Here is a 13370-nt window from a genome sequence, read left to right as displayed (position 1 = left end):
CACGCTGTGGTAGCTGTAAAGACGGCTAACATGCTGTCCTTCATTTCAAATGCTGAGCTGCTCACATGCCAGCATGCGCCCCGCCATGTTCTGAGGATTCAAATGACCACAGCAGCACAACAGCCCACTCCTGACTGTTCTGGCTCGGGATCTTTGCGCCTGCCATTCTCTCTGCCTGAGTGCTCTTCTCCTATGTGTCTGCCTGGCTCACTCCTTCACTTCTCTCCCATCTTCTGTTCTCAAGGAGGACTCCTGACAAGCCCCATCTCTGCTGCCTCCTGCCTTACTTCTTCCTGCATCTCTCTCAGCAACGGACACACGATGACATTTTGCTTTTGTACTGCTCTCATTACCTTTCTCTAACTCCCAGACCCATTAGAATGTGAGCTCCATGAGGACCCATCTGAATGCCTGGCACATATTTGCTGAATGAATGAATGAATGAATGATGAAGAGGTTTGAAGGAAGATGAGAGAGAAGCACATGGGATCACACACCCCGCCTGACTGAGATACGGATGAGGCTTTTCTCGCATGCATCCCAAAATGAACCCAGAGCCACGGTTTAGGGCTGGCAGGATCTTTGCCCGGACAGCAGCTGGGTGGCTCATTAGGTTAGAGCCAGGTTCCTAAATGAATCCCTGCTCCCTTGGTCATCTCATCTGTTGGAAGGTGAAGTTAGTGATAAGGAAGATAACTATCCTATCTTCTGCCTTTAATTCTCACCAAGAACAATGAAAGCTTTGTAAAATAGAAGTGAGAGAAAAATGGGGAGAAAAGGACCAATAACTTCGGGGTTTGTAGTAATCATGGAAGAAAATGCTAGACATTGTCAGACGCGAGTCATAGACTTTATGAAAGCAGCTATTCAAGGGGTTGGGAATTGTTTCTGTGCATATCTAGTCTATTAAAATAACAACAACAAGAGGCTGGAAGTCAGAGAGGGTGGCTTAACAGGGAAAGAAAATGGAAAATCAAGCTCTGAAGGCAAGTGAGAGAGTGTCACAAGGGAGAAAAGGAGGGAAATGTGAAGGAGCCAGCGTGACTTCCTGGGGCATACATCAAGATGGAATCGAGGTCCCCAAGTAAGATGATACAAAAGAGAGAGAGTGAGCATCTCACGAAAGCAAGCCTTAAGAAAAATGCAGCAGCCGGGCGCGGTGACTCATGCCTGTAATCCCAGCACTTTGGGAGGCCGAGGTGGGTGGATCACAAGGTCAGGAGATCAAGACCATCCTGGCTAACACGGTGAAACCCCGTCTCTACTAAAAATACAAAAAATTAACCGGGTGTGGTGGCGGGCGCCTGTAGTCCCAGCTACTCGGGAGGCTGAGGCAGGAGAATGGCGTGAACCCAGGAGGCGGAGCTTTCAGTGAGCCGAGATCAGGCCACTGCACTCCAGCCTGGACAACAGAGCGAGACTCCGTGTTAAAAGAAAAAGAAAAAGAAAAATGCAGCATTCATCAAAAAGGACCTGTAAAGCTATTTGCAGAGCACAAACCAGGAGAAATCAGGCCAATAACTCAAGACAGTGACCGATGCATGAGAGAAAGCCGAAATGCACTCCTATGCTACTTCCATCTTTCCCTCCACTTATAAGTAGGAGCTAAAGCTTTACCATGATAAGCTTTTCCGTTGTAAGGAGAATGGTTAACCTACTGAAAAGCATGAATCACAGATGTTTTATTTAGTCAGCAGAAAATATGTATTGAGGGTCTACTATTTGAGGGACTTCACGAGGCACTGGGGGTCCAGAAATCTCACAGAGCTCGTGGTCAGGAAGAGGATGGAGCAGTCACTACACTATGTGGCAGGAGCAACAGAAAAATATGGAAAAGACAACCCAATGGAAAGCTGGACAAAGGGCTTGAATAGACGTTTCACAGAAGAGGGTGTCCAAATGGCCACTAAACACGTGGAAAGGTGCTCCGAATCTTTAGTCAGAAGGGAGGCGCACATTCCCACCACAAGAGAATACCACTACACACCCAGCAGAAGGGCCAAAATGAAAAAGGTGAAAAACACTGTTGTGAGGATGTCAAGCCACGCAAACCTTCACGGTTGCTGCAGGGAATGTACGCTAGTATGACAACATACCGAATGGAAGATCCTCTAGCAGACCCTACAAAAGCTCAGCTTCAGCATGCTCCAGGCCCCAGGTATATGCCTTCTAGCTACATATCAAGTGGGCATGCAATAGGAAGTCCAGAGCAGCACCATCCAAAATAACCCTCAAACTAGAAATTACCCAGTGGAGTAGGTGTCCCAGTGGAGGCTAACATGGGACAGGTGCCATAGGAACTTGGAGGAGGGAGAATGTCAATTAGCAAAGCTTCTCCAACAAGGTGACTCCTGAGATAACATTTCAGGAAGGAGGAGCTGCCTTGGCCGAGATTCAGGCGTGGTGGTAGGAAAATAAACCGAGGCAAGAGGCGGGAGACAGCATGGTTCCTTTAGGGAACTGCTGGCTGTTCAACCCTACTGAAGGGTAAGCATGACATGGGGCATGCTGGGAGATGATGCTGCTTGGGCTGGCATGGTAGACTGTGAACAGCCTTATCTGCCAAGCTACGTGCTTAAGGGTTTACTCAAGCGCCATGTGGAGCCACTGCTAAATTTCGAGCTGGTGAATGACACATCAGCTTTGGGATTTGGAAGGTTGCACCGGCCACAGGGTGAAAGGTAGACTGCGGCGAAAGGGTCCGATATTGAAACATCTGATGCCAAATAGGGAGGCTTGCTGCTGAAAATGAGTTTAGGATTGCAGAAGAGAATAAAGGCATCTCAGAGTCATACAGAAACTTGAGGTTGTAAAAGGGAGCTGCTACCGATTATCTTTGAAGAATCAGAGAAAATGAAAGATGTATAAGAGACAGATACAGACAGAGAAAAACCAAGACAGGCTAGAAAATGTTGTTCTCATCTTGGGGAACAGAAAAAAAGGGGAAATTATCTAATGGCATTTGCAGCAACCTGGAAGGGATTGGAGACTATTATTCTAAGTGAAGTAACTCAGGAATGGAAAACCAAACGTCATATATTCTCACTCATAAGTGGGAGCTAGGCTATAAGGATGCAAAGGCATAAGAATGATACAATGGACTTCGGGGACTTGGCAGGGGAAAGGTGGGAAGGGGGTGAGGGATAAAAGGCTACACATTGGGTACAATGTGCACTGCTGGGTGATGGGTTCACCAAAACCTCACAAATCATCACTAAAGAACTTACTCATGTCACCAAATACCATCTGTTCCCCAAAAATCTATGGTAATAAAAAATTTTTTTTTAAATTTTTAAGTGGAATTCTTAAAAGTATATGTCTGAATCCACCAGTCCCCTGGCAACATTCTCTATACATTATTATTATTTATTTATTTATTTATTTATTTATTTATTTATTTATTTATTTATTTATTTTGAGACAGAGTCTCGCTCTGTTGCCCAGGCTGGAGTGCAGTGGCACGATCTCGGCTCACTGCAAGCTCCGCCTCCCGGGTTCCCGCCATTCTCCTGCCTCAGCCTCCTGAGTAGCTGGGACTACAGGCGCCCGCCACCGCGCCCGGCTAATTTTTTGTATTTTTTTTTTTTTTTTTTTTTTTTTTTTTTTTTTTTTTTTTTTTTTTTTTTTTTTTTTTTTTTTTTGAGAAGGAGTCTCACTCTGTCACCCAGGCTGGAGTGCAGTGGCCAGATCTCAGCTCACTGCAAACTCCGCCTCCCGGGTTTACGCCATTCTCCTGCCTCAGCCTCCCGAGTAGCTGGGACTACAGGCGCCCGCCACCTCGCCCGGCTAGTTTTTTGTATTTTTTTAGTAGAGACGGGGTTTCACCGTGTTAGCCAGGATAGTCTCGATCTCCTGACCTCGTGATCCGCCCGCCTCGGCCTCCCAAAGTGCTGGGATTACAGGCTTGAGCCACCGCGCCCGGCCGGCGTATTTTTTTTTAGTAGAGACGGGGTTTCACCGTGGTCTCGATCTCCTGACCTTGTGATCCGCCCGCCTCGGCCTCCCAAAGTGCTGGGATTACAGGCGTGAGCCACCGTGCCCGGCCTCTCTATACATTATTAAGAGACAGTCTGTGAATGCTAAGGGAAGGATCCAGGAACCACCAGCAGCCCATAGGGATCAATGGATTCACTGACTAAAGAGGTAATACAAGAACAGCCACAAAAATAGCATATCTGAATTTTAGCAAGTCTTGCTATATAGTCTCATGATGATGTAAAAAACATGAATGATAACACAGACAGATGGATTCATTACTGGCTTAATAACCTCACCCAAAGGGTGTTGAGTAGCTTCATCTGTAGGGACATCGCTCCTAAAATGTCAGAGAACCCTGCCTTTGGTCCTTTATAGCATGATTGTGGTAAAATATACGCAATATAAAATTTACCATTGTAAGTATTTTTTAAATTCCAACTTTTATGTTAGATACAGGTGCAGGTTTGTTATACGGTTATATTGCATCCAGGTACTGAGCACAGTACTCAATAGGTTTTTCAATCCTCACCCTTCCCTCCCTCCTCACTCTGATAGCCTACAATGTCTTTTGCTCCCATGTTTATGTCTACATGTGCTCAGTGTTTAGCTCCTAATTAAAAGTGAGAATATGTGGCATTTGGTTTTCCATTCCTACATTAATTTGCTTAGGATTATGGCCTCCAGCTCCATCCATGTTGCTGCAAAGGACATGATTTTATTCTTTGTTATGGCTGCATAGTATTCCATGGCTTATATGTAGCACATTTTCTTTATCCCATCTACCATCAATGGGCATCTAGGTTGATTCCATGTCTTTGCTATTGTGAATAGTGGGGTGATGAACATATGTGAGTACATGTGTCTTGTTGGTACAATGAGCTATTTTCCTTTGGGAATATACCCAGTAATCTGATCGCTGGGTCAAATGACAGCTCTATTTTAAGTTCTTTGAGAAATCTCCAAACTGCTTTCTACAGTGTTTGAACTAATTTACGTTCCCACTAACAATGTGTAAGTGTTCCCTTTTCTCCACAGCCTTGCCAGCATCTGTTGTTTTTTGGCTTTTTAATAATGGCATTCTCACTGGTGCGAGATAGTATCTTGTTGAGGTTTTGATTTGCATTTCCCTCATAATTAGTGATGATGAGCATTATTTTTCATATGTGTGTTGACTATTTGGACGTCTTCTTTTGAGAAGTGTCTGTTCATGTCCTTTGCCTGTTTTTAAATGGGGTTATTTGGTTTTGGCTTGTTGATTTGTTTAAGTTCCTTACAGACTGGATATTAGACCTTTGACAGATACATAGTCTGCAAATATTTTCTCCCATTCTGCAGGTTGTGTGTGTAGTTTTGTGTGTACAGTTTTAAGTGTACAGTTCAGTGACATTAAGTACATTCACACTGTTGTGCAACCATCCCCATCATCCATTCACAGAACTTTTTCATCTTCCCAAACTGAAACTCCATACTCAATAAACACTAACTCCCCACCACTTCTCCCTCCAGCCTCTGGTAACCTCTAATCTACTTTCTGTTTCTATGAGTTTAACTACTCTAGCTACCTCACATAGGTGGAATCATATAGTATCTGTCCTTTTGTGCCTGGCTTACTTCACTTAGCATAATGTCTTCAAGGTTCATGCATATTGTAGCATGTGTTTGAACCTCATTCCTTTTTAAGGATCAATAATATTCAATTGAATGTATATATACATTTTGTTTATCCATGTATCCATCAATGGACATTTGGGTTAATTCCACCTTTTGGTGTAGCATGCTGTTTTTTATCAACAGTTTTCAGTAGGGCTTAGAAGTCATGCTTACTCCACAACAGAAGGGATAAAGAACATCCATATAACAGTGAAGATTCACAAAGTTCAGATGTGGATGAGACTCATAATTGTTCTTCCATATGTATTCTCCTTCCTTCTATAGGAATATAACTTTTAGAAATTTTAGATCACATTTCCCAGACTCTTGTAACTAAGTATGACCACATGACTACATTCTGGCTACTGGAAATATGAATAGACATTGGTAAGTGCAATTTCTAAATCACGCTTTTAGAAGGAAGAGGCATGCCCTTCCCTTCCCCTTTACCCCCTCTTGCTAGCTGGAGTGCAGATGTGATGGCAATTGCTAGAACAGCCATTATGGACCATGAGATGAGAGCTACATGTTGAAGAAGGCAGAGCAACAACACAAAAGGAACCTTGGTTCCCAACCTGTAAAGCTGTCATGTGATGTCTGGATCACTTATGCCCAGCTTGCTACATGGGACAGAAATAAACCTCTATCTTGTTTAAGCCACTATTATTTTGGGTCTCTCCAATCCAACAGAGAAACCAGTAGACCAACTATTATTTCAGGGACTGCTGAGTTATCTAAAAAGAGAAATTATGTTTTTGTTTTTCTGTTACTAGGTCATTTAGTTACAGCTGATGGGTTTCTCCTGAATTTGTAGAGTGTGGTTTATGGTCTGACTTAAAGATCACATGTTATACCCAAAATTTCCTTGACAGAGACACCTCATAAAAGGTGAAGTCATCCTCCAGAGGATGAAGTCATCATCCAGAGATGACTTCTGGAGCATAGGTTTTCTTCATGGAGTCCCCACCACTGCATGTCCTACTCTAGGGTGACCAGCAGGGATTGAGCTATTTAAAGGCCAGACACTCATTGGAGCAAACTGGGCTGGCCAGTTAGTATTGAAGCAACTCAAGATGAGAGAGTAATGTTTTTATAAATGCATTAGGGGTAATCTCTTACTGGTCGATAAAGTACCATGAGAATAAGTTATGGGCATTATTACAAAATTTTTCTCCTTAAACAAAGTCAGATATTTTAGTGAAAAATAACATTTTCACCTCCATCTACTGAGCAGATCTGAGGAGTAACACAGCCAATGAGAAGTAAGCCCCCAGCTTTGAAAATGCAGGAAGGAAAGGTAGGGGGAGGAGGGGAGATGTGACCTCTGAGGCCACTGAGCTCTGGACCCAACGTGCAACTGTGGCCATTATCATATGATGACCATGGCTGCAACCCCATCCCTTCAACAACCCCTGGACAGGAGCCTTGATGGGAACGTGGTAGAGTTGAGCCATGGTCCAAGAAGGAGCATTCTTGACCAGCTACATCCATCTCAGAGGAGAGCGTTGAACTGTGATGGCACAGTCCCTTGGGCCACAGCTGGGAGAATGAGAGAATGGGAAGTTGGACGCCTCCTCTTTATTCATTGCATCCATTACATGGTCCAGCATTGAGGGCTTGCTTCCATCAACTCCCACAAGTCCCCACCATCTCTTCTGCTAGGCAACTCAAGTACCTTCTAGAACAACCTTCTGAACCAACTCCCAAATATCTCACATGCCTTGGACCTGAGCTACTTAGCCTCACTAGTTCAGAAATGTGTTTTCTTGATGCTTACACAAAGCTAGTCCTTGTTCAACTCCACCCATCATCTCCCTCCTCAACCCCACCCTTCAGGTCAACCTCTACCTCTCTCAAGTGGGAGGTTTTTATTAGCAAGTTATTTAAAGGGCCACACCCTTATTTTTCTCTGTTTTGCACAGTAAAGCAAATCCCCTCACAACAACAACTATCATAGCACCGTGACCCACAGGCTAATGTGTTGATCTCACAGGAGCCTTTGCACCTTGGCCCTACAGCTAGGCAGCTCACACTTGGCATCAAATGGGTTCAGAGGAAGGATTCACCACTAAAAACAACCTGAGGTCTTCGGAAGTCAGGTGGGAAGAGCGAGCCCCATCTTCTGATCACCCACGCTTGGGTTACCCACCCGCTGAAGTGGGGAAGTGGACTATATTCCTGTCCCCAGGGCCAAGAAAGCCCAACCCACCTTCCAAGACCTTTCCAGATACTTTTACTGAGGCCCGAGAGACAACAAGGGCTCTGGACATAAGCTCATGTTTCTGTGGGTGCCATAGCAGTGGTTCCAGGTTGGCAGGTGTGTGCCCTAGGGCTGCCACAGTCCTTGGAGGAGGCAGAGGGGCTGGTATCAGCCTCCTCAGCCCATTTCTCACATATGCACAGAGAGTGTCATTCTCCATCATGCATGAGCTCTGAATTGGAATGGGGGAGTTATCTCTCCTGGGGAGTCATTTCCACTGCTCTCCCCTTCCCCCAGAAAGCACTCTTTCCTCTGCAAAAAGAAAGAGAGAAAGAAAGGAAAGAAAGGAAGAAAGGAAGAAAGGAAGAAAAAAGAAAGAAAGAAAGAAAGAAAGAAAGAAAGAAAGAAAGAAAGAAAGAAAGAAAGAAAGAAAGAAAGAAAGAAAGAAAGAAAGAGAGAGAGAGAAAGAACTCTGTCCTTGCTTACTCTGACCCATGCTCCCTGCTTGGGAGTGAGGAAAGGAAGTTTTTTGCTCTAAAGACTTCCACATTAGACTCAGAGGGAGGGCCACTTTTGTGAAAAATACGTCATATTTTTGCAAGCTGCAAAGGACCACAAGCAAATTCATCATTGTTAGCAATACTTTAATTTGCTCCCAATTTTTAAACCTGAGTTTTACATCTTCCTTGTCCTCCAGGGTCAAGTAGGCCAGGCAACCCCTGGTGATGTTCGAAGAATCCCCAGAAATCCCTCAACAGTTTCTTTGCCTTACTCCCTCTGAAAACATAGCTCCTGATTGCCCTGATTGCCCCACAGCCTGGCACGGGCGGGACAGGAAGCCCCTCTGCCTTGTAAACACCGTGTTGCAAACAGACACTTCCCTAGGCTCTTGTGCAGAAGCTGTCACCAGACTGGGAGTGGCTTGTTGGGGGAAGGGCTTCCCCTACCAGGGCTTCCCCTGCTCTCACACTTAGCTAACTGCTCATCTTAAATCTGACTAAATGGGAGGGTGGTAAGAAAATTCCCTGCTGGGCGCAGTGGCTCACACCTTTAATCCCAGCACTTCGGGAGGCCGAGGCAGGCAGATCACCCGACGTCAGGAGTTCAAGACCAGCCTGGCCAACATGGTAAAACCCCCACGTCTACCAAAAGTACAAAAATTAGCTCGCTGTACGGCGAGTGCCTATAATTCCAGCCACTCAGGAGACTGAGGCAGGAGAATCGCTTGAACCCGGGAGGCGGAGGTTGCAGTGAACTGAGATCATATCACTGCACTCCAGCTTGGGCAACAAGAGCAAAACTCTGTCTCAAAAAAAAAAAAGATTCCCAAGCAGAGGGCTCTCAGCACCTGGAGTTTGCACCTGGAGTTTGTCAGAGGCTTAGGGGTCTGAAGCAGCCCAGAGGAGGACACCTGCTTTGTCCCACAGTGGATCACAAAGCCATAGGTGTCTGAAGCCCCTGCAGTTGTGCACAGAAGGCCAGTGACACACCTGAAGGGTCCTTGGGGGAGGATGACTGAACCCCACAGAGGTTTCAGATGGGGAGCAGGCCAGCCTGCCCGATCATCAGTCATCCAAAGCTGAGGCCCGGGCCTCTTCCATGCTGGCTGTTCAACCAGACAATCACTCATTTAGCAAGCACTGATTGAATGACAAACGCTGGCCCCTGCAAGGCACTGGAGAGTCAGCACTGAACAAAATGGTTGGAAAGCTTCCCTCATTGGGAAGGGGATGAGTGAGGCAAGAACACACATTAGGTCTTGGGAAAACTGAGTCAGGCAGTCTGGCTGGAGGAGAGCGTGAGGATTTGTGGAGAAAGGAGTGGGACTCAACTTCAAAACTTGAACAGAAGACTAAGGACTCTGGACTCCCCCTAAGCAGTGGGGTACCATCAAAGGCATCTGAACACAGTGACATAGAAGTTTTCATAAGAAGAATCTCCTGGTGAAGAGAGGAAGAGCCTGTGGTCCAAAAAGCCCACCAGAGGCATATGGTAAAGAAAGCCAAATTGGGTAGCAGAGAGAGTAATGGGGAAGTGAGAGAAACAAGAACCATGGAGAAAGGAAGCACCATCAAAACTGGCTGGTGAGTGGGGAACAAGGAAGATGGAGGGAGGACTCAGATGAGTCCAAGGCTTCAAGGCTGGGAGTCTGGTTTCAGCAGAGACAGAAATGGGGAAGTCTGCAGAGGAAGCCTGCTTTGTAGATGCAGAGTTGGGCTCTGGACATTGCTTAAGTTGAAATAGGGCATCAAGTGAAAATAACTAGCATGTACTTGGAGGCCAAAGCAGGTGGATGGCTTGAGCCCAGGACTTTGAGAACGACCTTGGCAAAATAGTGAGACCTTGTCTCTACAAAAAACACAAAAAATTAGCTGGGCATGGTGGCACGCACTTGTAGTCCCAGCTACTAAGGAGGCTGAGGCAGGAGGATCATCTGAGCCTGGGGAGGTTGACGCTACAGTGAGCTGTGATCGTGTCACTGTACTCCAGCCTGGGTGACAGAGTGAGACCCTGTCTCAAAAAAAAAAAAAAAAAAAAAAAGTGGCCGGGCGTGGTGGCTCATGCCTGTAATCCCAGCACTTTGGGAGGCCGAGGTGGGCGGATCACGAGGTCAGGAGATCGAGGCCATCTTGGCGAACACGGTGAAACCCCGTCTCTACTAAATATACAAAAAAATTAGCCCGGCGTGGTGGCGAGCGCCTGTAGTCCCAGCTTCTCGGGAGGCTGAGGCAGGAGAGTGGCGTGAACCCGGGAGGCGGAGCTTGCAGTGAGCCGAGATCGCGCCACTGCACTCCAGCCTGGGCGACAGAGCAAGACTCTGTCTCAAAAAAAAAAAAAAAAAAAAAAAAAAAAAAAAATGTGCTGGGCATCAGACTTTATGGAAACTTAAAAAAAAAAAAAAAAAAAAGATGCAGTTTGGGAAGAGACTATTGGAACTTTCCATTCCAGAACCACCAGTGACCTGAAAGGAAGCCTTCCAGCAGGATCATGGGCTGGAGGGTGGGTTTCTGCCATTGGGGTCTGAAGAGGGACTCATAGTCACTGGGAGTCCTGTCGTAAGGTGGCACCATGAGGGAAGGAGCAGGTCCCCTCTCTGCTCAGCCCATCAGAGCAGCTCCCACAAGACAACTCTTGGAGAGCAGGCTTTGAAAACTCACAGGAGGTCAGAATCATAGAGTCCAATTGGTCCAGGAGGAAACAGACTGAGCAAGATGAGGAGGTAATTAGGGACCAGGACTAGAGATTAGATCTTCTATTCCCATCCTGTAGCCTGTACATCACATCACAGCCCCCTGTGTTCTCTTAAGCACAATAACAGGCCAAAGAGAACGCAGAGCTTTTTGTTTTCTCAAAATGAAACCCTCAACATGGTACAGAAGTGAATGCACAGTGCAAAGACCTATGAAACGTTGACTTGAAAACCCCAAGAACAAGAGGACATTAATTCCCAGCTCAAACTGGAGGTGAGATACGTTGGCCCCATGATCTTATCTGGGACACTCACAGAGGAAGGCGATTTTGAAATTGGGTTCAATTAGTTTATTTTACCAGGTATCTGAAGGAGCCAAGAACAAGAGACTCCAAGAAAAAGCCGTGCTCCCAGCAGAGGATGTGGGCGAGGATCCCAGTGTCCATGAATGGCTATGGTTTTCTAACAGCCAAGGTGCTTCTGCTCTGGGGAATGGGCTGTGAAGCAGGGCTGTGGGATTTCTGAGCAAACTGCCCAGCTATGGGACGTGTTTATTGAAGGTCACTGAACTACTTAAACTCGAATTATGTTCTCAGAACAACCAGTGTTTACACAACCAGTCAGACATGGCCACCATGATTTAGAGAACTACAGCCTCTTTAAAAATGAGCTATATTGGTCTCCTTTCTCACGGCTCTCATTTCTATAATACATAACACGTATTTTCCCTGCATACTTTCCCCAACGGGAAACTCACCACCACAAAGCCTCCCATTCCATTGTTGATCTGCTCTGAATTTCTCTAAGATCTTCCTTCTAGTGAGCTGGAGTCTATTTTCTTACAATTTTCCTTCCATCGTCCCTTTTCCATCCTGGAGAATGACCCCCAGTTGAGGTGTCTTCACCTTTTTCAAAGGACACTGCTCATCAAACATCTGAAGACAGATACTACTTCTCCTCTGTCTTCTCTTCTTGGAGAAAAACCTCTCTACTTCTTAATTACTTCATATTCTGTCATCACCATCTTGGTCACCTTTCTCTGAGTATGAAGTGGCTGATCAGCATCCTCCAAATGCAGCACCTGGAATGCACTCAAGGTGGATCGGCCCAGTTCAGTGTAGAAATAGGCATTCTTGTAAGCTGAAAGGCATATAAAGTAAGCACCCGTGGGACCTAGTGGCTGAACATCAGAAGCCAAGAATCAAAGATGGCTCTCGGGCATGAGCCTGGGAGCACTGAGGTTTACAGGTGTGTACCTGGGAGGATTGAGGAAGAGAGAAGAGAAGGAAGCTTGGGGAGTGGGAAGCCAAGAATCCCACAGTGGAAGACCTCAAGACCGGAGCCGTTCTCCCAGCTTCCAAGGAGCACTCATTCCCCACTCTATAAGCTGTCACAGGGCACGGGAGAAGGTGACATGCTTCCAAAGGTGTTTGCAAAGTCAGCATATCAAAAACCGACAACAGCAGCACAGAAAAGGAAAATGGAGGCCAAATTCATTTAATGCAAAAATCCTAAAGAAAGGCGGGATGCGGTGGCTCACTCCTATAATCCCAGCACTTTTGTTTGGGAGGCCAAGGTGGGTGGATCACCTGAGGCCAGGAGTTCAAGAGCAGCCTGGCCAACATGGTGAATCCCCGTCTCTACTAAAAATACAAAAATTAGCCGGGTGTGGTAGTGGATGGCTGTAATCCCAGCTACTCAGAGGTTGAGGCACGAGAATTGTTTGAACCTGGCAGGTGGAGGTTTGCACATCTGCACTCCAGAGTGAGACTGTCTCAAAAAAAAAAAAAAAAAATCCTAAAGAAAATCACAGCAAATCAAACCTAGCACAGTATTGAAAGAATAAAGTACTTTGACCCAATCGAGTTTATTCCAGAAATGCAGAGGGTTCAATACGTGGAAGTTCATGACCTAATGTGTCACATAAATCTATCACAAGGTGAAAGAATACAAGAGTTTCCTTGTAGAGGCTTTAGAAAAGTATTGGACAAAAGTAACAACCATTCATGCTTTTAAAAATCCTTAGAAAAGAGGAATTGAAGAAAACATCCTTCACACATGGCGCTTTACATCAAGGCACTGGTTCTAAAGAACTATGACCACATCAGAGAAACAAAGCCTCAAGCTCATGCCAGTCCCTGGGAACTCGGGAGGTTGCAGACTTTTGTGGCAAAGAAACAGCCATGCCTGCCTCTCTGATCTGTAGACTGTTTATATTCACATGTATGGCCACAGACACCTTTTCTTTCTCTCTCTATCTCTCTCTCTCTCTCTCTCTCTCTCTCTCTGTTTTTTGTTTGTTTGTTTGGTTTGTTTTGTTTTGTTACCATTGTTCTGAGATGAAGTTTCCCT

This window comes from Rhinopithecus roxellana, chromosome 19 (genome assembly GCF_007565055.1).
Source record: "Rhinopithecus roxellana isolate Shanxi Qingling chromosome 19, ASM756505v1, whole genome shotgun sequence".
Taxonomy (NCBI): Eukaryota; Metazoa; Chordata; class Mammalia; order Primates; family Cercopithecidae; genus Rhinopithecus; species Rhinopithecus roxellana.
This window is presented reverse-complemented; position numbering follows the sequence as displayed.